Raw genomic sequence first — 23,037 nt, forward strand, 5'->3', positions numbered from 1 at the left:
ACAGCCACGCTTTGCATTACGCACTCGTGGGAAGCCAATGAAATACTTCATGTGAGGCTCTAACTGTCGGCCTTCACTTTACAATACTTAGGCTCTGCCCCGGTGGTACCGACGCATGCATACTGAAACGCCTTTGGATCGTCAGTGAGTACTTCATATTAGAAATTTCGTGTTCGCCCTGATGCGCATTAAAGGGCCAATTTATCAGAGAAAGTCAGTTCTGCGCCTAGTTACGGTATGTCGCCCTAGCAGCACCAGGAAATCGGGTTCAGTGGTGCTCGCGTCGCACTCGGCGTTGAGCGCCTGCAGCGCTATCGCCTTCGGCCTCTGGCGCCAGGAGGGAAGGCGACACATCACGGCGCAAGCAGCGCGTAGCAGAAGGCGGTGGTGGTGTGTCGGTCAGCATGGTTGCTTTCCCAAGTAGCTGCTCCGGGTTCGAAGCCCGGACATCGCACGGAAGTTGTCTCCTTTACCCAGGAGAGTGTTTTCAACGGTACGAATGGTTTCCCTTCTCCCCTCGTAGGCTAGTGCGGATTACGATTCACAGCATCGTGTGTCCCCATGTGTCGACTTGTCTCGACTTTGCTCGGCTGACGCAAAAGCCTGACGCTTGCAAATGGGCGTATATGTAGAGGACAGGCGCTAGAAACGACTGGGAGAGGCCACATCAACAAACACACAACGGACCCTTTCATTTGACTGTGGCCGCATGTTCGCGCCTTTGCGTACCGAGAGCAAGAGGGGGGGTCAGCGTGCTGGACCGTACCATTACCGCACAGCAGCACCAAAAACGAAGGAAAAAGGCAAAACTGAAGAAACCAAGACACGCGGACTTCCCAGTTCGTCCCCAGCCGAGCACTAACCACGGCCAACGCTGCCTAATTTCGGTAATCGGACATGAACCCGTGTCGTTGGCACGGCATACAAGTTGGCGAGAATGTTGCCAGACGTGCGGACGTCTTAGTCCGTGTACAGATCACTTGGGATTTGCCTGACAGTCTCTCGCGTTGCCTTTTAGGGAAGGAAAATGGAATAGCCCTGAGCCACAACACAACGACCACGGAAACGTCCGTGAGAAGAGCTAAAACTCGGCACGAGAAAAATATGTTCCGCTATTTGTTTTCGGCCGCTCGAGCTATCGGACGTGCGACGCCTGCACTGCTGTCACTGTCGTCTCTAGTAAAATCTCCACGGCGTGTTTGTGCGTAATGTACTTGTTCTATAAGATGAAGGGAGTATGTTAGTTTCAGAATGTTTAAAATGCATTGTCAGATGTGGGGTTCGAACCCACGCTCCCTTACGGGAACCAGAGCTTAAATCTGGCGCCTTAGACCGCTCGGCCAATCTGACGTGCGAGACAAGCGCTCCAGTGACTTCCATCTCTAGCAAGATCTCAGGAGCCTCACTCCGAAACCTCTTTCTTTTTTCGGTAGAATGGAATTATGTGAGTTTAATAATATGTAAGACGCAATGTCAGATGTGGCGTACTAAACGCACCCTCGCTTTCGGGAACCAATGTGGCGCATTGGACCGCTTTCTTCCGTCGCTTCCAGTTTGAACTGTAACTAGCAAAACTGTATTTAGTAATAGGAACATTTTCACATTGATGCAAAGAAAACTAGATATTAACGAACGGCGAATAAGACCGTTTCCTAGCAACAGCCACGCTTTGCATTACGCACTCGTGGGAAGCCAATGAAATACTTCATGTGAGGCTCTAACTGTCGGCCTTCACTTTACAATACTTAGGCTCTGCCCCGGTGGTACCGACGCATGCATACTGAAACGCCTTTGGATCGTCAGTGAGTACTTCATATTAGAAATTTCGTGTTCGCCCTGATGCGCATTAAAGGGCCAATTTATCAGAGAAAGTCAGTTCTGCGCCTAGTTACGGTATGTCGCCCTAGCAGCACCAGGAAATCGGGTTCAGTGGTGCTCGCGTCGCACTCGGCGTTGAGCGCCTGCAGCGCTATCGCCTTCGGCCTCTGGCGCCAGGAGGGAAGGCGACACATCACGGCGCAAGCAGCGCGTAGCAGAAGGCGGTGGTGGTGTGTCGGTCAGCATGGTTGCTTCCCAAGTAGCTGCTCCGGGTTCGAAGCCCGGACATCGCACGGAAGTTGTCTCCTTTACCCAGGAGAGTGTTTTCAACGGTACGAATGGTTTCCCTTCTCCCCTCGTAGGCTAGTGCGGATTACGATTCACAGCATCGTGTGTCCCCATGTGTCGACTTGTCTCGACTTTGCTCGGCTGACGCAAAAGCTGACGCTTGCAAATGGGCGTATATGTAGAGGACAGGCGCTAGAAACGACTGGGAGAGGCCACATCAACAAACACACAACGGACCCTTTCATTTGACTGTGGCCGCATGTTCGCGCCTTTGCGTACCGAGAGCAAGAGGGGGGTCAGCGTGCTGGACCGTACCACCATTACCGCACAGCAGCACCAAAAACGAAGGAAAAAGGCAAAACTGAAGAAACCAAGACACGCGGACTTCCCAGTTCGTCCCCAGCCGAGCACTAACCACGGCCAACGCTGCCTAATTTCGGTAATCGGACATGAACCCGTGTCGTTGGCACGGCATACAAGTTGGCGAGAATGTTGCCAGACGTGCGGACGTCTTAGTCCGTGTACAGATCACTTGGGATTTGCCTGACAGTCTCTCGCGTTGCCTTTTAGGGAAGGAAAATGGAATAGCCCTGAGCCACAACACAACGACCACGGAAACGTCCGTGAGAAGAGCTAAAACTCGGCACGAGAAAAATATGTTCCGCTATTTGTTTTCGGCCGCTCGAGCTATCGGACGTGCGACGCCTGCACTGCTGTCACTGTCGTCTCTAGTAAAATCTCCACGGCGTGTTTGTGCGTAATGTACTTGTTCTATAAGATGAAGGGAGTATGTTAGTTTCAGAATGTTTAAAATGCATTGTCAGATGTGGGGTTCGAACCCACGCTCCCTTACGGGAACCAGAGCTTAAATCTGGCGCCTTAGACCGCTCGGCCAATCTGACGTGCGAGACAAGCGCTCCAGTGACTTCCATCTCTAGCAAGATCTCAGGAGCCTCACTCCGAAACCTCTTTCTTTTTTCGGTAGAATGGAATTATGTGAGTTTAATAATATGTAAGACGCAATGTCAGATGTGGCGTACTAAACGCACCCTCGCTTTCGGGAACCAATGTGGCGCATTGGACCGCTTTCTTCCGTCGCTTCCAGTTTGAACTGTAACTAGCAAAACTGTATTTAGTAATAGGAACATTTTCACATTGATGCAAAGAAAACTAGATATTAACGAACGGCGAATAAGACCGTTTCCTAGCAACAGCCACGCTTTGCATTACGCACTCGTGGGAAGCCAATGAAATACTTCATGTGAGGCTCTAACTGTCGGCCTTCACTTTACAATACTTAGGCTCTGCCCCGGTGGTACCGACGCATGCATACTGAAACGCCTTTGGATCGTCAGTGAGTACTTCATATTAGAAATTTCGTGTTCGCCCTGATGCGCATTAAAGGGCCAATTTATCAGAGAAAGTCAGTTCTGCGCCTAGTTACGGTATGTCGCCCTAGCAGCACCAGGAAATCGGGTTCAGTGGTGCTCGCGTCGCACTCGGCGTTGAGCGCCTGCAGCGCTATCGCCTTCGGCCTCTGGCGCCAGGAGGGAAGGCGACACATCACGGCGCAAGCAGCGCGTAGCAGAAGGCGGTGGTGGTGTGTCGGTCAGCATGGTTGCTTCCCAAGTAGCTGCTCCGGGTTCGAAGCCCGGACATCGCACGGAAGTTGTCTCCTTTACCCAGGAGAGTGTTTTCAACGGTACGAATGGTTTCCCTTCTCCCCTCGTAGGCTAGTGCGGATTACGATTCACAGCATCGTGTGTCCCCATGTGTCGACTTGTCTCGACTTTGCTCGGCTGACGCAAAAGCTGACGCTTGCAAATGGGCGTATATGTAGAGGACAGGCGCTAGAAACGACTGGGAGAGGCCACATCAACAAACACACAACGGACCCTTTCATTTGACTGTGGCCGCATGTTCGCGCCTTTGCGTACCGAGAGCAAGAGGGGGGTCAGCGTGCTGGACCGTACCATTACCGCACAGCAGCACCAAAAACGAAGGAAAAAGGCAAAACTGAAGAAACCAAGACACGCGGACTTCCCAGTTCGTCCCCAGCCGAGCACTAACCACGGCCAACGCTGCCTAATTTCGGTAATCGGACATGAACCCGTGTCGTTGGCACGGCATACAAGTTGGCGAGAATGTTGCCAGACGTGCGGACGTCTTAGTCCGTGTACAGATCACTTGGGATTGCCTGACAGTCTCTCGCGTTGCCTTTTAGGGAAGGAAAATGGAATAGCCCTGAGCCACAACACAACGACCACGGAAACGTCCGTGAGAAGAGCTAAAACTCGGCACGAGAAAAATATGTTCCGCTATTTGTTTTCGGCCGCTCGAGCTATCGGACGTGCGACGCCTGCACTGCTGTCACTGTCGTCTCTAGTAAAATCTCCACGGCGTGTTTGTGCGTAATGTACTTGTTCTATAAGATGAAGGGAGTATGTTAGTTTCAGAATGTTTAAAATGCATTGTCAGATGTGGGGTTCGAACCCACGCTCCCTTACGGGAACCAGAGCTTAAATCTGGCGCCTTAGACCGCTCGGCCAATCTGACGTGCGAGACAAGCGCTCCAGTGACTTCCATCTCTAGCAAGATCTCAGGAGCCTCACTCCGAAACCTCTTTCTTTTTTCGGTAGAATGGAATTATGTGAGTTTAATAATATGTAAGACGCAATGTCAGATGTGGCGTACTAAACGCACCCTCGCTTTCGGGAACCAATGTGGCGCATTGGACCGCTTTCTTCCGTCGCTTCCAGTTTGAACTGTAACTAGCAAAACTGTATTTAGTAATAGGAACATTTTCACATTGATGCAAAGAAAACTAGATATTAACGAACGGCGAATAAGACCGTTTCCTAGCAACAGCCACGCTTTGCATTACGCACTCGTGGGAAGCCAATGAAATACTTCATGTGAGGCTCTAACTGTCGGCCTTCACTTTACAATACTTAGGCTCTGCCCCGGTGGTACCGACGCATGCATACTGAAACGCCTTTGGATCGTCAGTGAGTACTTCATATTAGAAATTTCGTGTTCGCCCTGATGCGCATTAAAGGGCCAATTTATCAGAGAAAGTCAGTTCTGCGCCTAGTTACGGTATGTCGCCCTAGCAGCACCAGGAAATCGGGTTCAGTGGTGCTCGCGTCGCACTCGGCGTTGAGCGCCTGCAGCGCTATCGCCTTCGGCCTCTGGCGCCAGGAGGGAAGGCGACACATCACGGCGCAAGCAGCGCGTAGCAGAAGGCGGTGGTGGTGTGTCGGTCAGCATGGTTGCTTCCCAAGTAGCTGCTCCGGGTTCGAAGCCCGGACATCGCACGGAAGTTGTCTCCTTTACCCAGGAGAGTGTTTTCAACGGTACGAATGGTTTCCCTTCTCCCCTCGTAGGCTAGTGCGGATTACGATTCACAGCATCGTGTGTCCCCATGTGTCGACTTGTCTCGACTTTGCTCGGCTGACGCAAAAGCTGACGCTTGCAAATGGGCGTATATGTAGAGGACAGGCGCTAGAAACGACTGGGAGAGGCCACATCAACAAACACACAACGGACCCTTTCATTTGACTGTGGCCGCATGTTCGCGCCTTTGCGTACCGAGAGCAAGAGGGGGGTCAGCGTGCTGGACCGTACCATTACCGCACAGCAGCACCAAAAACGAAGGAAAAAGGCAAAACTGAAGAAACCAAGACACGCGGACTTCCCAGTTCGTCCCCAGCCGAGCACTAACCACGGCCAACGCTGCCTAATTTCGGTAATCGGACATGAACCCGTGTCGTTGGCACGGCATACAAGTTGGCGAGAATGTTGCCAGACGTGCGGACGTCTTAGTCCGTGTACAGATCACTTGGGATTTGCCTGACAGTCTCTCGCGTTGCCTTTTAGGGAAGGAAAATGGAATAGCCCTGAGCCACAACACAACGACCACGGAAACGTCCGTGAGAAGAGCTAAAACTCGGCACGAGAAAAATATGTTCCGCTATTTGTTTTCGGCCGCTCGAGCTATCGGACGTGCGACGCCTGCACTGCTGTCACTGTCGTCTCTAGTAAAATCTCCACGGCGTGTTTGTGCGTAATGTACTTGTTCTATAAGATGAAGGGAGTATGTTAGTTTCAGAATGTTTAAAATGCATTGTCAGATGTGGGGTTCGAACCCACGCTCCCTTACGGGAACCAGAGCTTAAATCTGGCGCCTTAGACCGCTCGGCCAATCTGACGTGCGAGACAAGCGCTCCAGTGACTTCCATCTCTAGCAAGATCTCAGGAGCCTCACTCCGAAACCTCTTTCTTTTTTCGGTAGAATGGAATTATGTGAGTTTAATAATATGTAAGACGCAATGTCAGATGTGGCGTACTAAACGCACCCTCGCTTTCGGGAACCAATGTGGCGCATTGGACCGCTTTCTTCCGTCGCTTCCAGTTTGAACTGTAACTAGCAAAACTGTATTTAGTAATAGGAACATTTTCACATTGATGCAAAGAAAACTAGATATTAACGAACGGCGAATAAGACCGTTTCCTAGCAACAGCCACGCTTTGCATTACGCACTCGTGGGAAGCCAATGAAATACTTCATGTGAGGCTCTAACTGTCGGCCTTCACTTTACAATACTTAGGCTCTGCCCCGGTGGTACCGACGCATGCATACTGAAACGCCTTTGGATCGTCAGTGAGTACTTCATATTAGAAATTTCGTGTTCGCCCTGATGCGCATTAAAGGGCCAATTTATCAGAGAAAGTCAGTTCTGCGCCTAGTTACGGTATGTCGCCCTAGCAGCACCAGGAAATCGGGTTCAGTGGTGCTCGCGTCGCACTCGGCGTTGAGCGCCTGCAGCGCTATCGCCTTCGGCCTCTGGCGCCAGGAGGGAAGGCGACACATCACGGCGCAAGCAGCGCGTAGCAGAAGGCGGTGGTGGTGTGTCGGTCAGCATGGTTGCTTCCCAAGTAGCTGCTCCGGGTTCGAAGCCCGGACATCGCACGGAAGTTGTCTCCTTTACCCAGGAGAGTGTTTTCAACGGTACGAATGGTTTCCCTTCTCCCCTCGTAGGCTAGTGCGGATTACGATTCACAGCATCGTGTGTCCCCATGTGTCGACTTGTCTCGACTTTGCTCGGCTGACGCAAAAGCTGACGCTTGCAAATGGGCGTATATGTAGAGGACAGGCGCTAGAAACGACTGGGAGAGGCCACATCAACAAACACACAACGGACCCTTTCATTTGACTGTGGCCGCATGTTCGCGCCTTTGCGTACCGAGAGCAAGAGGGGGGTCAGCGTGCTGGACCGTACCATTACCGCACAGCAGCACCAAAAACGAAGGAAAAAGGCAAAACTGAAGAAACCAAGACACGCGGACTTCCCAGTTCGTCCCCAGCCGAGCACTAACCACGGCCAACGCTGCCTAATTTCGGTAATCGGACATGAACCCGTGTCGTTGGCACGGCATACAAGTTGGCGAGAATGTTGCCAGACGTGCGGACGTCTTAGTCCGTGTACAGATCACTTGGGATTTGCCTGACAGTCTCTCGCGTTGCCTTTTAGGGAAGGAAAATGGAATAGCCCTGAGCCACAACACAACGACCACGGAAACGTCCGTGAGAAGAGCTAAAACTCGGCACGAGAAAAATATGTTCCGCTATTTGTTTTCGGCCGCTCGAGCTATCGGACGTGCGACGCCTGCACTGCTGTCACTGTCGTCTCTAGTAAAATCTCCACGGCGTGTTTGTGCGTAATGTACTTGTTCTATAAGATGAAGGGAGTATGTTAGTTTCAGAATGTTTAAAATGCATTGTCAGATGTGGGGTTCGAACCCACGCTCCCTTACGGGAACCAGAGCTTAAATCTGGCGCCTTAGACCGCTCGGCCAATCTGACGTGCGAGACAAGCGCTCCAGTGACTTCCATCTCTAGCAAGATCTCAGGAGCCTCACTCCGAAACCTCTTTCTTTTTTCGGTAGAATGGAATTATGTGAGTTTAATAATATGTAAGACGCAATGTCAGATGTGGCGTACTAAACGCACCCTCGCTTTCGGGAACCAATGTGGCGCATTGGACCGCTTTCTTCCGTCGCTTCCAGTTTGAACTGTAACTAGCAAAACTGTATTTAGTAATAGGAACATTTTCACATTGATGCAAAGAAAACTAGATATTAACGAACGGCGAATAAGACCGTTTCCTAGCAACAGCCACGCTTTGCATTACGCACTCGTGGGAAGCCAATGAAATACTTCATGTGAGGCTCTAACTGTCGGCCTTCACTTTACAATACTTAGGCTCTGCCCCGGTGGTACCGACGCATGCATACTGAAACGCCTTTGGATCGTCAGTGAGTACTTCATATTAGAAATTTCGTGTTCGCCCTGATGCGCATTAAAGGGCCAATTTATCAGAGAAAGTCAGTTCTGCGCCTAGTTACGGTATGTCGCCCTAGCAGCACCAGGAAATCGGGTTCAGTGGTGCTCGCGTCGCACTCGGCGTTGAGCGCCTGCAGCGCTATCGCCTTCGGCCTCTGGCGCCAGGAGGGAAGGCGACACATCACGGCGCAAGCAGCGCGTAGCAGAAGGCGGTGGTGGTGTGTCGGTCAGCATGGTTGCTTCCCAAGTAGCTGCTCCGGGTTCGAAGCCCGGACATCGCACGGAAGTTGTCTCCTTTACCCAGGAGAGTGTTTTCAACGGTACGAATGGTTTCCCTTCTCCCCTCGTAGGCTAGTGCGGATTACGATTCACAGCATCGTGTGTCCCCATGTGTCGACTTGTCTCGACTTTGCTCGGCTGACGCAAAAGCTGACGCTTGCAAATGGGCGTATATGTAGAGGACAGGCGCTAGAAACGACTGGGAGAGGCCACATCAACAAACACACAACGGACCCTTTCATTTGACTGTGGCCGCATGTTCGCGCCTTTGCGTACCGAGAGCAAGAGGGGGGTCAGCGTGCTGGACCGTACCATTACCGCACAGCAGCACCAAAAACGAAGGAAAAAGGCAAAACTGAAGAAACCAAGACACGCGGACTTCCCAGTTCGTCCCCAGCCGAGCACTAACCACGGCCAACGCTGCCTAATTTCGGTAATCGGACATGAACCCGTGTCGTTGGCACGGCATACAAGTTGGCGAGAATGTTGCCAGACGTGCGGACGTCTTAGTCCGTGTACAGATCACTTGGGATTTGCCTGACAGTCTCTCGCGTTGCCTTTTAGGGAAGGAAAATGGAATAGCCCTGAGCCACAACACAACGACCACGGAAACGTCCGTGAGAAGAGCTAAAACTCGGCACGAGAAAAATATGTTCCGCTATTTGTTTTCGGCCGCTCGAGCTATCGGACGTGCGACGCCTGCACTGCTGTCACTGTCGTCTCTAGTAAAATCTCCACGGCGTGTTTGTGCGTAATGTACTTGTTCTATAAGATGAAGGGAGTATGTTAGTTTCAGAATGTTTAAAATGCATTGTCAGATGTGGGGTTCGAACCCACGCTCCCTTACGGGAACCAGAGCTTAAATCTGGCGCCTTAGACCGCTCGGCCAATCTGACGTGCGAGACAAGCGCTCCAGTGACTTCCATCTCTAGCAAGATCTCAGGAGCCTCACTCCGAAACCTCTTTCTTTTTTCGGTAGAATGGAATTATGTGAGTTTAATAATATGTAAGACGCAATGTCAGATGTGGCGTACTAAACGCACCCTCGCTTTCGGGAACCAATGTGGCGCATTGGACCGCTTTCTTCCGTCGCTTCCAGTTTGAACTGTAACTAGCAAAACTGTATTTAGTAATAGGAACATTTTCACATTGATGCAAAGAAAACTAGATATTAACGAACGGCGAATAAGACCGTTTCCTAGCAACAGCCACGCTTTGCATTACGCACTCGTGGGAAGCCAATGAAATACTTCATGTGAGGCTCTAACTGTCGGCCTTCACTTTACAATACTTAGGCTCTGCCCCGGTGGTACCGACGCATGCATACTGAAACGCCTTTGGATCGTCAGTGAGTACTTCATATTAGAAATTTCGTGTTCGCCCTGATGCGCATTAAAGGGCCAATTTATCAGAGAAAGTCAGTTCTGCGCCTAGTTACGGTATGTCGCCCTAGCAGCACCAGGAAATCGGGTTCAGTGGTGCTCGCGTCGCACTCGGCGTTGAGCGCCTGCAGCGCTATCGCCTTCGGCCTCTGGCGCCAGGAGGGAAGGCGACACATCACGGCGCAAGCAGCGCGTAGCAGAAGGCGGTGGTGGTGTGTCGGTCAGCATGGTTGCTTCCCAAGTAGCTGCTCCGGGTTCGAAGCCCGGACATCGCACGGAAGTTGTCTCCTTTACCCAGGAGAGTGTTTTCAACGGTACGAATGGTTTCCCTTCTCCCCTCGTAGGCTAGTGCGGATTACGATTCACAGCATCGTGTGTCCCCATGTGTCGACTTGTCTCGACTTTGCTCGGCTGACGCAAAAGCTGACGCTTGCAAATGGGCGTATATGTAGAGGACAGGCGCTAGAAACGACTGGGAGAGGCCACATCAACAAACACACAACGGACCCTTTCATTTGACTGTGGCCGCATGTTCGCGCCTTTGCGTACCGAGAGCAAGAGGGGGGTCAGCGTGCTGGACCGTACCATTACCGCACAGCAGCACCAAAAACGAAGGAAAAAGGCAAAACTGAAGAAACCAAGACACGCGGACTTCCCAGTTCGTCCCCAGCCGAGCACTAACCACGGCCAACGCTGCCTAATTTCGGTAATCGGACATGAACCCGTGTCGTTGGCACGGCATACAAGTTGGCGAGAATGTTGCCAGACGTGCGGACGTCTTAGTCCGTGTACAGATCACTTGGGATTTGCCTGACAGTCTCTCGCGTTGCCTTTTAGGGAAGGAAAATGGAATAGCCCTGAGCCACAACACAACGACCACGGAAACGTCCGTGAGAAGAGCTAAAACTCGGCACGAGAAAAATATGTTCCGCTATTTGTTTTCGGCCGCTCGAGCTATCGGACGTGCGACGCCTGCACTGCTGTCACTGTCGTCTCTAGTAAAATCTCCACGGCGTGTTTGTGCGTAATGTACTTGTTCTATAAGATGAAGGGAGTATGTTAGTTTCAGAATGTTTAAAATGCATTGTCAGATGTGGGGTTCGAACCCACGCTCCCTTACGGGAACCAGAGCTTAAATCTGGCGCCTTAGACCGCTCGGCCAATCTGACGTGCGAGACAAGCGCTCCAGTGACTTCCATCTCTAGCAAGATCTCAGGAGCCTCACTCCGAAACCTCTTTCTTTTTTCGGTAGAATGGAATTATGTGAGTTTAATAATATGTAAGACGCAATGTCAGATGTGGCGTACTAAACGCACCCTCGCTTTCGGGAACCAATGTGGCGCATTGGACCGCTTTCTTCCGTCGCTTCCAGTTTGAACTGTAACTAGCAAAACTGTATTTAGTAATAGGAACATTTTCACATTGATGCAAAGAAAACTAGATATTAACGAACGGCGAATAAGACCGTTTCCTAGCAACAGCCACGCTTTGCATTACGCACTCGTGGGAAGCCAATGAAATACTTCATGTGAGGCTCTAACTGTCGGCCTTCACTTTACAATACTTAGGCTCTGCCCCGGTGGTACCGACGCATGCATACTGAAACGCCTTTGGATCGTCAGTGAGTACTTCATATTAGAAATTTCGTGTTCGCCCTGATGCGCATTAAAGGGCCAATTTATCAGAGAAAGTCAGTTCTGCGCCTAGTTACGGTATGTCGCCCTAGCAGCACCAGGAAATCGGGTTCAGTGGTGCTCGCGTCGCACTCGGCGTTGAGCGCCTGCAGCGCTATCGCCTTCGGCCTCTGGCGCCAGGAGGGAAGGCGACACATCACGGCGCAAGCAGCGCGTAGCAGAAGGCGGTGGTGGTGTGTCGGTCAGCATGGTTGCTTCCCAAGTAGCTGCTCCGGGTTCGAAGCCCGGACATCGCACGGAAGTTGTCTCCTTTACCCAGGAGAGTGTTTTCAACGGTACGAATGGTTTCCCTTCTCCCCTCGTAGGCTAGTGCGGATTACGATTCACAGCATCGTGTGTCCCCATGTGTCGACTTGTCTCGACTTTGCTCGGCTGACGCAAAAGCTGACGCTTGCAAATGGGCGTATATGTAGAGGACAGGCGCTAGAAACGACTGGGAGAGGCCACATCAACAAACACACAACGGACCCTTTCATTTGACTGTGGCCGCATGTTCGCGCCTTTGCGTACCGAGAGCAAGAGGGGGGTCAGCGTGCTGGACCGTACCATTACCGCACAGCAGCACCAAAAACGAAGGAAAAAGGCAAAACTGAAGAAACCAAGACACGCGGACTTCCCAGTTCGTCCCCAGCCGAGCACTAACCACGGCCAACGCTGCCTAATTTCGGTAATCGGACATGAACCCGTGTCGTTGGCACGGCATACAAGTTGGCGAGAATGTTGCCAGACGTGCGGACGTCTTAGTCCGTGTACAGATCACTTGGGATTTGCCTGACAGTCTCTCGCGTTGCCTTTTAGGGAAGGAAAATGGAATAGCCCTGAGCCACAACACAACGACCACGGAAACGTCCGTGAGAAGAGCTAAAACTCGGCACGAGAAAAATATGTTCCGCTATTTGTTTTCGGCCGCTCGAGCTATCGGACGTGCGACGCCTGCACTGCTGTCACTGTCGTCTCTAGTAAAATCTCCACGGCGTGTTTGTGCGTAATGTACTTGTTCTATAAGATGAAGGGAGTATGTTAGTTTCAGAATGTTTAAAATGCATTGTCAGATGTGGGGTTCGAACCCACGCTCCCTTACGGGAACCAGAGCTTAAATCTGGCGCCTTAGACCGCTCGGCCAATCTGACGTGCGAGACAAGCGCTCCAGTGACTTCCATCTCTAGCAAGATCTCAGGAGCCTCACTCCGAAACCTCTTTCTTTTTTCGGTAGAATGGAATTATGTGAGTTTAATAATATGTAAGACGCAATGTCAGATGTGGCGTACTAAACGCACCCTCGCTTTCGGGAACCAATGTGGCGCATTGGACCGCTTTCTTCCGTCGCTTCCAGTTTGAACTGTAACTAGCAAAACTGTATTTAGTAATAGGAACATTTTCACATTGATGCAAAGAAAACTAGATATTAACGAACGGCGAATAAGACCGTTTCCTAGCAACAGCCACGCTTTGCATTACGCACTCGTGGGAAGCCAATGAAATACTTCATGTGAGGCTCTAACTGTCGGCCTTCACTTTACAATACTTAGGCTCTGCCCCGGTGGTACCGACGCATGCATACTGAAACGCCTTTGGATCGTCAGTGAGTACTTCATATTAGAAATTTCGTGTTCGCCCTGATGCGCATTAAAGGGCCAATTTATCAGAGAAAGTCAGTTCTGCGCCTAGTTACGGTATGTCGCCCTAGCAGCACCAGGAAATCGGGTTCAGTGGTGCTCGCGTCGCACTCGGCGTTGAGCGCCTGCAGCGCTATCGCCTTCGGCCTCTGGCGCCAGGAGGGAAGGCGACACATCACGGCGCAAGCAGCGCGTAGCAGAAGGCGGTGGTGGTGTGTCGGTCAGCATGGTTGCTTCCCAAGTAGCTGCTCCGGGTTCGAAGCCCGGACATCGCACGGAAGTTGTCTCCTTTACCCAGGAGAGTGTTTTCAACGGTACGAATGGTTTCCCTTCTCCCCTCGTAGGCTAGTGCGGATTACGATTCACAGCATCGTGTGTCCCCATGTGTCGACTTGTCTCGACTTTGCTCGGCTGACGCAAAAGCTGACGCTTGCAAATGGGCGTATATGTAGAGGACAGGCGCTAGAAACGACTGGGAGAGGCCACATCAACAAACACACAACGGACCCTTTCATTTGACTGTGGCCGCATGTTCGCGCCTTTGCGTACCGAGAGCAAGAGGGGGGTCAGCGTGCTGGACCGTACCATTACCGCACAGCAGCACCAAAAACGAAGGAAAAAGGCAAAACTGAAGAAACCAAGACACGCGGACTTCCCAGTTCGTCCCCAGCCGAGCACTAACCACGGCCAACGCTGCCTAATTTCGGTAATCGGACATGAACCCGTGTCGTTGGCACGGCATACAAGTTGGCGAGAATGTTGCCAGACGTGCGGACGTCTTAGTCCGTGTACAGATCACTTGGGATTTGCCTGACAGTCTCTCGCGTTGCCTTTTAGGGAAGGAAAATGGAATAGCCCTGAGCCACAACACAACGACCACGGAAACGTCCGTGAGAAGAGCTAAAACTCGGCACGAGAAAAATATGTTCCGCTATTTGTTTTCGGCCGCTCGAGCTATCGGACGTGCGACGCCTGCACTGCTGTCACTGTCGTCTCTAGTAAAATCTCCACGGCGTGTTTGTGCGTAATGTACTTGTTCTATAAGATGAAGGGAGTATGTTAGTTTCAGAATGTTTAAAATGCATTGTCAGATGTGGGGTTCGAACCCACGCTCCCTTACGGGAACCAGAGCTTAAATCTGGCGCCTTAGACCGCTCGGCCAATCTGACGTGCGAGACAAGCGCTCCAGTGACTTCCATCTCTAGCAAGATCTCAGGAGCCTCACTCCGAAACCTCTTTCTTTTTTCGGTAGAATGGAATTATGTGAGTTTAATAATATGTAAGACGCAATGTCAGATGTGGCGTACTAAACGCACCCTCGCTTTCGGGAACCAATGTGGCGCATTGGACCGCTTTCTTCCGTCGCTTCCAGTTTGAACTGTAACTAGCAAAACTGTATTTAGTAATAGGAACATTTTCACATTGATGCAAAGAAAACTAGATATTAACGAACGGCGAATAAGACCGTTTCCTAGCAACAGCCACGCTTTGCATTACGCACTCGTGGGAAGCCAATGAAATACTTCATGTGAGGCTCTAACTGTCGGCCTTCACTTTACAATACTTAGGCTCTGCCCCGGTGGTACCGACGCATGCATACTGAAACGCCTTTGGATCGTCAGTGAGTACTTCATATTAGAAATTTCGTGTTCGCCCTGATGCGCATTAAAGGGCCAATTTATCAGAGAAAGTCAGTTCTGCGCCTAGTTACGGTATGTCGCCCTAGCAGCACCAGGAAATCGGGTTCAGTGGTGCTCGCGTCGCACTCGGCGTTGAGCGCCTGCAGCGCTATCGCCTTCGGCCTCTGGCGCCAGGAGGGAAGGCGACACATCACGGCGCAAGCAGCGCGTAGCAGAAGGCGGTGGTGGTGTGTCGGTCAGCATGGTTGCTTCCCAAGTAGCTGCTCCGGGTTCGAAGCCCGGACATCGCACGGAAGTTGTCTCCTTTACCCAGGAGAGTGTTTTCAACGGTACGAATGGTTTCCCTTCTCCCCTCGTAGGCTAGTGCGGATTACGATTCACAGCATCGTGTGTCCCCATGTGTCGACTTGTCTCGACTTTGCTCGGCTGACGCAAAAGCTGACGCTTGCAAATGGGCGTATATGTAGAGGACAGGCGCTAGAAACGACTGGGAGAGGCCACATCAACAAACACACAACGGACCCTTTCATTTGACTGTGGCCGCATGTTCGCGCCTTTGCGTACCGAGAGCAAGAGGGGGGTCAGCGTGCTGGACCGTACCATTACCGCACAGCAGCACCAAAAACGAAGGAAAAAGGCAAAACTGAAGAAACCAAGACACGCGGACTTCCCAGTTCGTCCCCAGCCGAGCACTAACCACGGCCAACGCTGCCTAATTTCGGTAATCGGACATGAACCCGTGTCGTTGGCACGGCATACAAGTTGGCGAGAATGTTGCCAGACGTGCGGACGTCTTAGTCCGTGTACAGATCACTTGGGATTTGCCTGACAGTCTCTCGCGTTGCCTTTTAGGGAAGGAAAATGGAATAGCCCTGAGCCACAACACAACGACCACGGAAACGTCCGTGAGAAGAGCTAAAACTCGGCACGAGAAAAATATGTTCCGCTATTTGTTTTCGGCCGCTCGAGCTATCGGACGTGCGACGCCTGCACTGCTGTCACTGTCGTCTCTAGTAAAATCTCCACGGCGTGTTTGTGCGTAATGTACTTGTTCTATAAGATGAAGGGAGTATGTTAGTTTCAGAATGTTTAAAATGCATTGTCAGATGTGGGGTTCGAACCCACGCTCCCTTACGGGAACCAGAGCTTAAATCTGGCGCCTTAGACCGCTCGGCCAATCTGACGTGCGAGACAAGCGCTCCAGTGACTTCCATCTCTAGCAAGATCTCAGGAGCCTCACTCCGAAACCTCTTTCTTTTTTCGGTAGAATGGAATTATGTGAGTTTAATAATATGTAAGACGCAATGTCAGATGTGGCGTACTAAACGCACCCTCGCTTTCGGGAACCAATGTGGCGCATTGGACCGCTTTCTTCCGTCGCTTCCAGTTTGAACTGTAACTAGCAAAACTGTATTTAGTAATAGGAACATTTTCACATTGATGCAAAGAAAACTAGATATTAACGAACGGCGAATAAGACCGTTTCCTAGCAACAGCCACGCTTTGCATTACGCACTCGTGGGAAGCCAATGAAATACTTCATGTGAGGCTCTAACTGTCGGCCTTCACTTTACAATACTTAGGCTCTGCCCCGGTGGTACCGACGCATGCATACTGAAACGCCTTTGGATCGTCAGTGAGTACTTCATATTAGAAATTTCGTGTTCGCCCTGATGCGCATTAAAGGGCCAATTTATCAGAGAAAGTCAGTTCTGCGCCTAGTTACGGTATGTCGCCCTAGCAGCACCAGGAAATCGGGTTCAGTGGTGCTCGCGTCGCACTCGGCGTTGAGCGCCTGCAGCGCTATCGCCTTCGGCCTCTGGCGCCAGGAGGGAAGGCGACACATCACGGCGCAAGCAGCGCGTAGCAGAAGGCGGTGGTGGTGTGTCGGTCAGCATGGTTGCTTCCCAAGTAGCTGCTCCGGGTTCGAAGCCCGGACATCGCACGGAAGTTGTCTCCTTTACCCAGGAGAGTGTTTTCAACGGTACGAATGGTTTCCCTTCTCCCCTCGTAGGCTAGTGCGGATTACGATTCACAGCATCGTGTGTCCCCATGTGTCGACTTGTCTCGACTTTGCTCGGCTGACGCAAAAGCTGACGCTTGCAAATGGGCGTATATGTAGAGGACAGGCGCTAGAAACGACTGGGAGAGGCCACATCAACAAACACACAACGGACCCTTTCATTTGACTGTGGCCGCATGTTCGCGCCTTTGCGTACCGAGAGCAAGAGGGGGGTCAGCGTGCTGGACCGTACCATTACCGCACAGCAGCACCAAAAACGAAGGAAAAAGGCAAAACTGAAGAAACCAAGACACGCGGACTTCCCAGTTCGTCCCCAGCCGAGCACTAACCACGGCCAACGCTGCCTAATTTCGGTAATCGGACATGAACCCGTGTCGTTGGCACGGCATACAAGTTGGCGAGAATGTTGCCAGACGTGCGGACGTCTTAGTCCGTGTACAGATCACTTGGGATTTGCCTGACAGTCTCTCGCGTTGCCTTTTAGGGAAGGAAAATGGAATAGCCCTGAGCCACAACACAACGACCACGGAAACGTCCGTGAGAAGAGCTAAAACTCGGCACGAGAAAAATATGTTCCGCTATTTGTTTTCGGCCGCTCGAGCTATCGGACGTGCGACGCCTGCACTGCTGTCACTGTCGTCTCTAGTAAAATCTCCACGGCGTGTTTGTGCGTAATGTACTTGTTCTATAAGATGAAGGGAGTATGTTAGTTTCAGAATGTTTAAAATGCATTGTCAGATGTGGGGTTCGAACCCACGCTCCCTTACGGGAACCAGAGCTTAAATCTGGCGCCTTAGACCGCTCGGCCAATCTGACGTGCGAGACAAGCGCTCCAGTGACTTCCATCTCTAGCAAGATCTCAGGAGCCTCACTCCGAAACCTCTTTCTTTTTTCGGTAGAATGGAATTATGTGAGTTTAATAATATGTAAGACGCAATGTCAGATGTGGCGTACTAAACGCACCCTCGCTTTCGGGAACCAATGTGGCGCATTGGACCGCTTTCTTCCGTCGCTTCCAGTTTGAACTGTAACTAGCAAAACTGTATTTAGTAATAGGAACATTTTCACATTGATGCAAAGAAAACTAGATATTAACGAACGGCGAATAAGACCGTTTCCTAGCAACAGCCACGCTTTGCATTACGCACTCGTGGGAAGCCAATGAAATACTTCATGTGAGGCTCTAACTGTCGGCCTTCACTTTACAATACTTAGGCTCTGCCCCGGTGGTACCGACGCATGCATACTGAAACGCCTTTGGATCGTCAGTGAGTACTTCATATTAGAAATTTCGTGTTCGCCCTGATGCGCATTAAAGGGCCAATTTATCAGAGAAAGTCAGTTCTGCGCCTAGTTACGGTATGTCGCCCTAGCAGCACCAGGAAATCGGGTTCAGTGGTGCTCGCGTCGCACTCGGCGTTGAGCGCCTGCAGCGCTATCGCCTTCGGCCTCTGGCGCCAGGAGGGAAGGCGACACATCACGGCGCAAGCAGCGCGTAGCAGAAGGCGGTGGTGGTGTGTCGGTCAGCATGGTTGCTTCCCAAGTAGCTGCTCCGGGTTCGAAGCCCGGACATCGCACGGAAGTTGTCTCCTTTACCCAGGAGAGTGTTTTCAACGGTACGAATGGTTTCCCTTCTCCCCTCGTAGGCTAGTGCGGATTACGATTCACAGCATCGTGTGTCCCCATGTGTCGACTTGTCTCGACTTTGCTCGGCTGACGCAAAAGCTGACGCTTGCAAATGGGCGTATATGTAGAGGACAGGCGCTAGAAACGACTGGGAGAGGCCACATCAACAAACACACAACGGACCCTTTCATTTGACTGTGGCCGCATGTTCGCGCCTTTGCGTACCGAGAGCAAGAGGGGGGTCAGCGTGCTGGACCGTACCATTACCGCACAGCAGCACCAAAAACGAAGGAAAAAGGCAAAACTGAAGAAACCAAGACACGCGGACTTCCCAGTTCGTCCCCAGCCGAGCACTAACCACGGCCAACGCTGCCTAATTTCGGTAATCGGACATGAACCCGTGTCGTTGGCACGGCATACAAGTTGGCGAGAATGTTGCCAGACGTGCGGACGTCTTAGTCCGTGTACAGATCACTTGGGATTTGCCTGACAGTCTCTCGCGTTGCCTTTTAGGGAAGGAAAATGGAATAGCCCTGAGCCACAACACAACGACCACGGAAACGTCCGTGAGAAGAGCTAAAACTCGGCACGAGAAAAATATGTTCCGCTATTTGTTTTCGGCCGCTCGAGCTATCGGACGTGCGACGCCTGCACTGCTGTCACTGTCGTCTCTAGTAAAATCTCCACGGCGTGTTTGTGCGTAATGTACTTGTTCTATAAGATGAAGGGAGTATGTTAGTTTCAGAATGTTTAAAATGCATTGTCAGATGTGGGGTTCGAACCCACGCTCCCTTACGGGAACCAGAGCTTAAATCTGGCGCCTTAGACCGCTCGGCCAATCTGACGTGCGAGACAAGCGCTCCAGTGACTTCCATCTCTAGCAAGATCTCAGGAGCCTCACTCCGAAACCTCTTTCTTTTTTCGGTAGAATGGAATTATGTGAGTTTAATAATATGTAAGACGCAATGTCAGATGTGGCGTACTAAACGCACCCTCGCTTTCGGGAACCAATGTGGCGCATTGGACCGCTTTCTTCCGTCGCTTCCAGTTTGAACTGTAACTAGCAAAACTGTATTTAGTAATAGGAACATTTTCACATTGATGCAAAGAAAACTAGATATTAACGAACGGCGAATAAGACCGTTTCCTAGCAACAGCCACGCTTTGCATTACGCACTCGTGGGAAGCCAATGAAATACTTCATGTGAGGCTCTAACTGTCGGCCTTCACTTTACAATACTTAGGCTCTGCCCCGGTGGTACCGACGCATGCATACTGAAACGCCTTTGGATCGTCAGTGAGTACTTCATATTAGAAATTTCGTGTTCGCCCTGATGCGCATTAAAGGGCCAATTTATCAGATAAAGTCAGTTCTGCGCCTAGTTACGGTATGTCGCCCTAGCAGCACCAGGAAATCGGGTTCAGTGGTGCTCGCGTCGCACTCGGCGTTGAGCGCCTGCAGCGCTATCGCCTTCGGCCTCTGGCGCCAGGAGGGAAGGCGACACATCACGGCGCAAGCAGCGCGTAGCAGAAGGCGGTGGTGGTGTGTCGGTCAGCATGGTTGCTTCCCAAGTAGCTGCTCCGGGTTCGAAGCCCGGACATCGCACGGAAGTTGTCTCCTTTACCCAGGAGAGTGTTTTCAACGGTACGAATGGTTTCCCTTCTCCCCTCGTAGGCTAGTGCGGATTACGATTCACAGCATCGTGTGTCCCCATGTGTCGACTTGTCTCGACTTTGCTCGGCTGACGCAAAAGCTGACGCTTGCAAATGGGCGTATATGTAGAGGACAGGCGCTAGAAACGACTGGGAGAGGCCACATCAACAAACACACAACGGACCCTTTCATTTGACTGTGGCCGCATGTTCGCGCCTTTGCGTACCGAGAGCAAGAGGGGGGTCAGCGTGCTGGACCGTACCATTACCGCACAGCAGCACCAAAAACGAAGGAAAAAGGCAAAACTGAAGAAACCAAGACACGCGGACTTCCCAGTTCGTCCCCAGCCGAGCACTAACCACGGCCAACGCTGCCTAATTTCGGTAATCGGACATGAACCCGTGTCGTTGGCACGGCATACAAGTTGGCGAGAATGTTGCCAGACGTGCGGACGTCTTAGTCCGTGTACAGATCACTTGGGATTTGCCTGACAGTCTCTCGCGTTGCCTTTTAGGGAAGGAAAATGGAATAGCCCTGAGCCACAACACAACGACCACGGAAACGTCCGTGAGAAGAGCTAAAACTCGGCACGAGAAAAATATGTTCCGCTATTTGTTTTCGGCCGCTCGAGCTATCGGACGTGCGACGCCTGCACTGCTGTCACTGTCGTCTCTAGTAAAATCTCCACGGCGTGTTTGTGCGTAATGTACTTGTTCTATAAGATGAAGGGAGTATGTTAGTTTCAGAATGTTTAAAATGCATTGTCAGATGTGGGGTTCGAACCCACGCTCCCTTACGGGAACCAGAGCTTAAATCTGGCGCCTTAGACCGCTCGGCCAATCTGACGTGCGAGACAAGCGCTCCAGTGACTTCCATCTCTAGCAAGATCTCAGGAGCCTCACTCCGAAACCTCTTTCTTTTTTCGGTAGAATGGAATTATGTGAGTTTAATAATATGTAAGACGCAATGTCAGATGTGGCGTACTAAACGCACCCTCGCTTTCGGGAACCAATGTGGCGCATTGGACCGCTTTCTTCCGTCGCTTCCAGTTTGAACTGTAACTAGCAAAACTGTATTTAGTAATAGGAACATTTTCACATTGATGCAAAGAAAACTAGATATTAACGAACGGCGAATAAGACCGTTTCCTAGCAACAGCCACGCTTTGCATTACGCACTCGTGGGAAGCCAATGAAATACTTCATGTGAGGCTCTAACTGTCGGCCTTCACTTTACAATACTTAGGCTCTGCCCCGGTGGTACCGACGCATGCATACTGAAACGCCTTTGGATCGTCAGTGAGTACTTCATATTAGAAATTTCGTGTTCGCCCTGATGCGCATTAAAGGGCCAATTTATCAGAGAAAGTCAGTTCTGCGCCTAGTTACGGTATGTCGCCCTAGCAGCACCAGGAAATCGGGTTCAGTGGTGCTCGCGTCGCACTCGGCGTTGAGCGCCTGCAGCGCTATCGCCTTCGGCCTCTGGCGCCAGGAGGGAAGGCGACACATCACGGCGCAAGCAGCGCGTAGCAGAAGGCGGTGGTGGTGTGTCGGTCAGCATGGTTGCTTCCCAAGTAGCTGCTCCGGGTTCGAAGCCCGGACATCGCACGGAAGTTGTCTCCTTTACCCAGGAGAGTGTTTTCAACGGTACGAATGGTTTCCCTTCTCCCCTCGTAGGCTAGTGCGGATTACGATTCACAGCATCGTGTGTCCCCATGTGTCGACTTGTCTCGACTTTGCTCGGCTGACGCAAAAGCTGACGCTTGCAAATGGGCGTATATGTAGAGGACAGGCGCTAGAAACGACTGGGAGAGGCCACATCAACAAACACACAACGGACCCTTTCATTTGACTGTGGCCGCATGTTCGCGCCTTTGCGTACCGAGAGCAAGAGGGGGGTCAGCGTGCTGGACCGTACCATTACCGCACAGCAGCACCAAAAACGAAGGAAAAAGGCAAAACTGAAGAAACCAAGACACGCGGACTTCCCAGTTCGTCCCCAGCCGAGCACTAACCACGGCCAACGCTGCCTAATTTCGGTAATCGGACATGAACCCGTGTCGTTGGCACGGCATACAAGTTGGCGAGAATGTTGCCAGACGTGCGGACGTCTTAGTCCGTGTACAGATCACTTGGGATTTGCCTGACAGTCTCTCGCGTTGCCTTTTAGGGAAGGAAAATGGAATAGCCCTGAGCCACAACACAACGACCACGGAAACGTCCGTGAGAAGAGCTAAAACTCGGCACGAGAAAAATATGTTCCGCTATTTGTTTTCGGCCGCTCGAGCTATCGGACGTGCGACGCCTGCACTGCTGTCACTGTCGTCTCTAGTAAAATCTCCACGGCGTGTTTGTGCGTAATGTACTTGTTCTATAAGATGAAGGGAGTATGTTAGTTTCAGAATGTTTAAAATGCATTGTCAGATGTGGGGTTCGAACCCACGCTCCCTTACGGGAACCAGAGCTTAAATCTGGCGCCTTAGACCGCTCGGCCAATCTGACGTGCGAGACAAGCGCTCCAGTGACTTCCATCTCTAGCAAGATCTCAGGAGCCTCACTCCGAAACCTCTTTCTTTTTTCGGTAGAATGGAATTATGTGAGTTTAATAATATGTAAGACGCAATGTCAGATGTGGCGTACTAAACGCACCCTCGCTTTCGGGAACCAATGTG

The 23,037-nt window shown here is 51.4% G+C and overlaps 14 non-coding genes across 14 annotated transcripts; all 14 read right to left on the reverse strand.

Annotated features, from left to right (window-relative positions):
* Window positions 1-1,266: 1,266 nt before the first annotated feature.
* Trnal-uaa lies at window positions 1,267-1,350 on the reverse strand. Its single transcript has one exon. It is a non-coding gene; the product is annotated as a tRNA-Leu (tRNA).
* A 1,574-nt stretch (window positions 1,351-2,924) lies between these two features.
* Window positions 2,925-3,008, reverse strand: Trnal-uaa. Its single transcript has one exon. It is a non-coding gene; the product is annotated as a tRNA-Leu (tRNA).
* A 1,570-nt stretch (window positions 3,009-4,578) lies between these two features.
* On the reverse strand, window positions 4,579-4,662 carry Trnal-uaa. The gene has a single exon. It is a non-coding gene; the product is annotated as a tRNA-Leu (tRNA).
* Window positions 4,663-6,233: 1,571 nt separating this feature from the next.
* Trnal-uaa lies at window positions 6,234-6,317 on the reverse strand. The gene has a single exon. It is a non-coding gene; the product is annotated as a tRNA-Leu (tRNA).
* A 1,571-nt stretch (window positions 6,318-7,888) lies between these two features.
* Trnal-uaa lies at window positions 7,889-7,972 on the reverse strand. Its single transcript has one exon. It is a non-coding gene; the product is annotated as a tRNA-Leu (tRNA).
* A 1,571-nt stretch (window positions 7,973-9,543) lies between these two features.
* Trnal-uaa lies at window positions 9,544-9,627 on the reverse strand. Its single transcript has one exon. It is a non-coding gene; the product is annotated as a tRNA-Leu (tRNA).
* Window positions 9,628-11,198: 1,571 nt separating this feature from the next.
* Trnal-uaa lies at window positions 11,199-11,282 on the reverse strand. The gene has a single exon. It is a non-coding gene; the product is annotated as a tRNA-Leu (tRNA).
* Window positions 11,283-12,853: 1,571 nt separating this feature from the next.
* Window positions 12,854-12,937, reverse strand: Trnal-uaa. Its single transcript has one exon. It is a non-coding gene; the product is annotated as a tRNA-Leu (tRNA).
* Window positions 12,938-14,508: 1,571 nt separating this feature from the next.
* On the reverse strand, window positions 14,509-14,592 carry Trnal-uaa. Its single transcript has one exon. It is a non-coding gene; the product is annotated as a tRNA-Leu (tRNA).
* A 1,571-nt stretch (window positions 14,593-16,163) lies between these two features.
* Window positions 16,164-16,247, reverse strand: Trnal-uaa. The gene has a single exon. It is a non-coding gene; the product is annotated as a tRNA-Leu (tRNA).
* Window positions 16,248-17,818: 1,571 nt separating this feature from the next.
* Trnal-uaa lies at window positions 17,819-17,902 on the reverse strand. Its single transcript has one exon. It is a non-coding gene; the product is annotated as a tRNA-Leu (tRNA).
* Window positions 17,903-19,473: 1,571 nt separating this feature from the next.
* On the reverse strand, window positions 19,474-19,557 carry Trnal-uaa. The gene has a single exon. It is a non-coding gene; the product is annotated as a tRNA-Leu (tRNA).
* A 1,571-nt stretch (window positions 19,558-21,128) lies between these two features.
* On the reverse strand, window positions 21,129-21,212 carry Trnal-uaa. Its single transcript has one exon. It is a non-coding gene; the product is annotated as a tRNA-Leu (tRNA).
* Window positions 21,213-22,783: 1,571 nt separating this feature from the next.
* Window positions 22,784-22,867, reverse strand: Trnal-uaa. Its single transcript has one exon. It is a non-coding gene; the product is annotated as a tRNA-Leu (tRNA).
* Window positions 22,868-23,037: the final 170 nt, after the last annotated feature.

This window comes from Schistocerca americana, unplaced genomic scaffold (genome assembly GCF_021461395.2).
Source record: "Schistocerca americana isolate TAMUIC-IGC-003095 unplaced genomic scaffold, iqSchAmer2.1 HiC_scaffold_1680, whole genome shotgun sequence".
NCBI classification, from domain to species: Eukaryota; Metazoa; Arthropoda; class Insecta; order Orthoptera; family Acrididae; genus Schistocerca; species Schistocerca americana.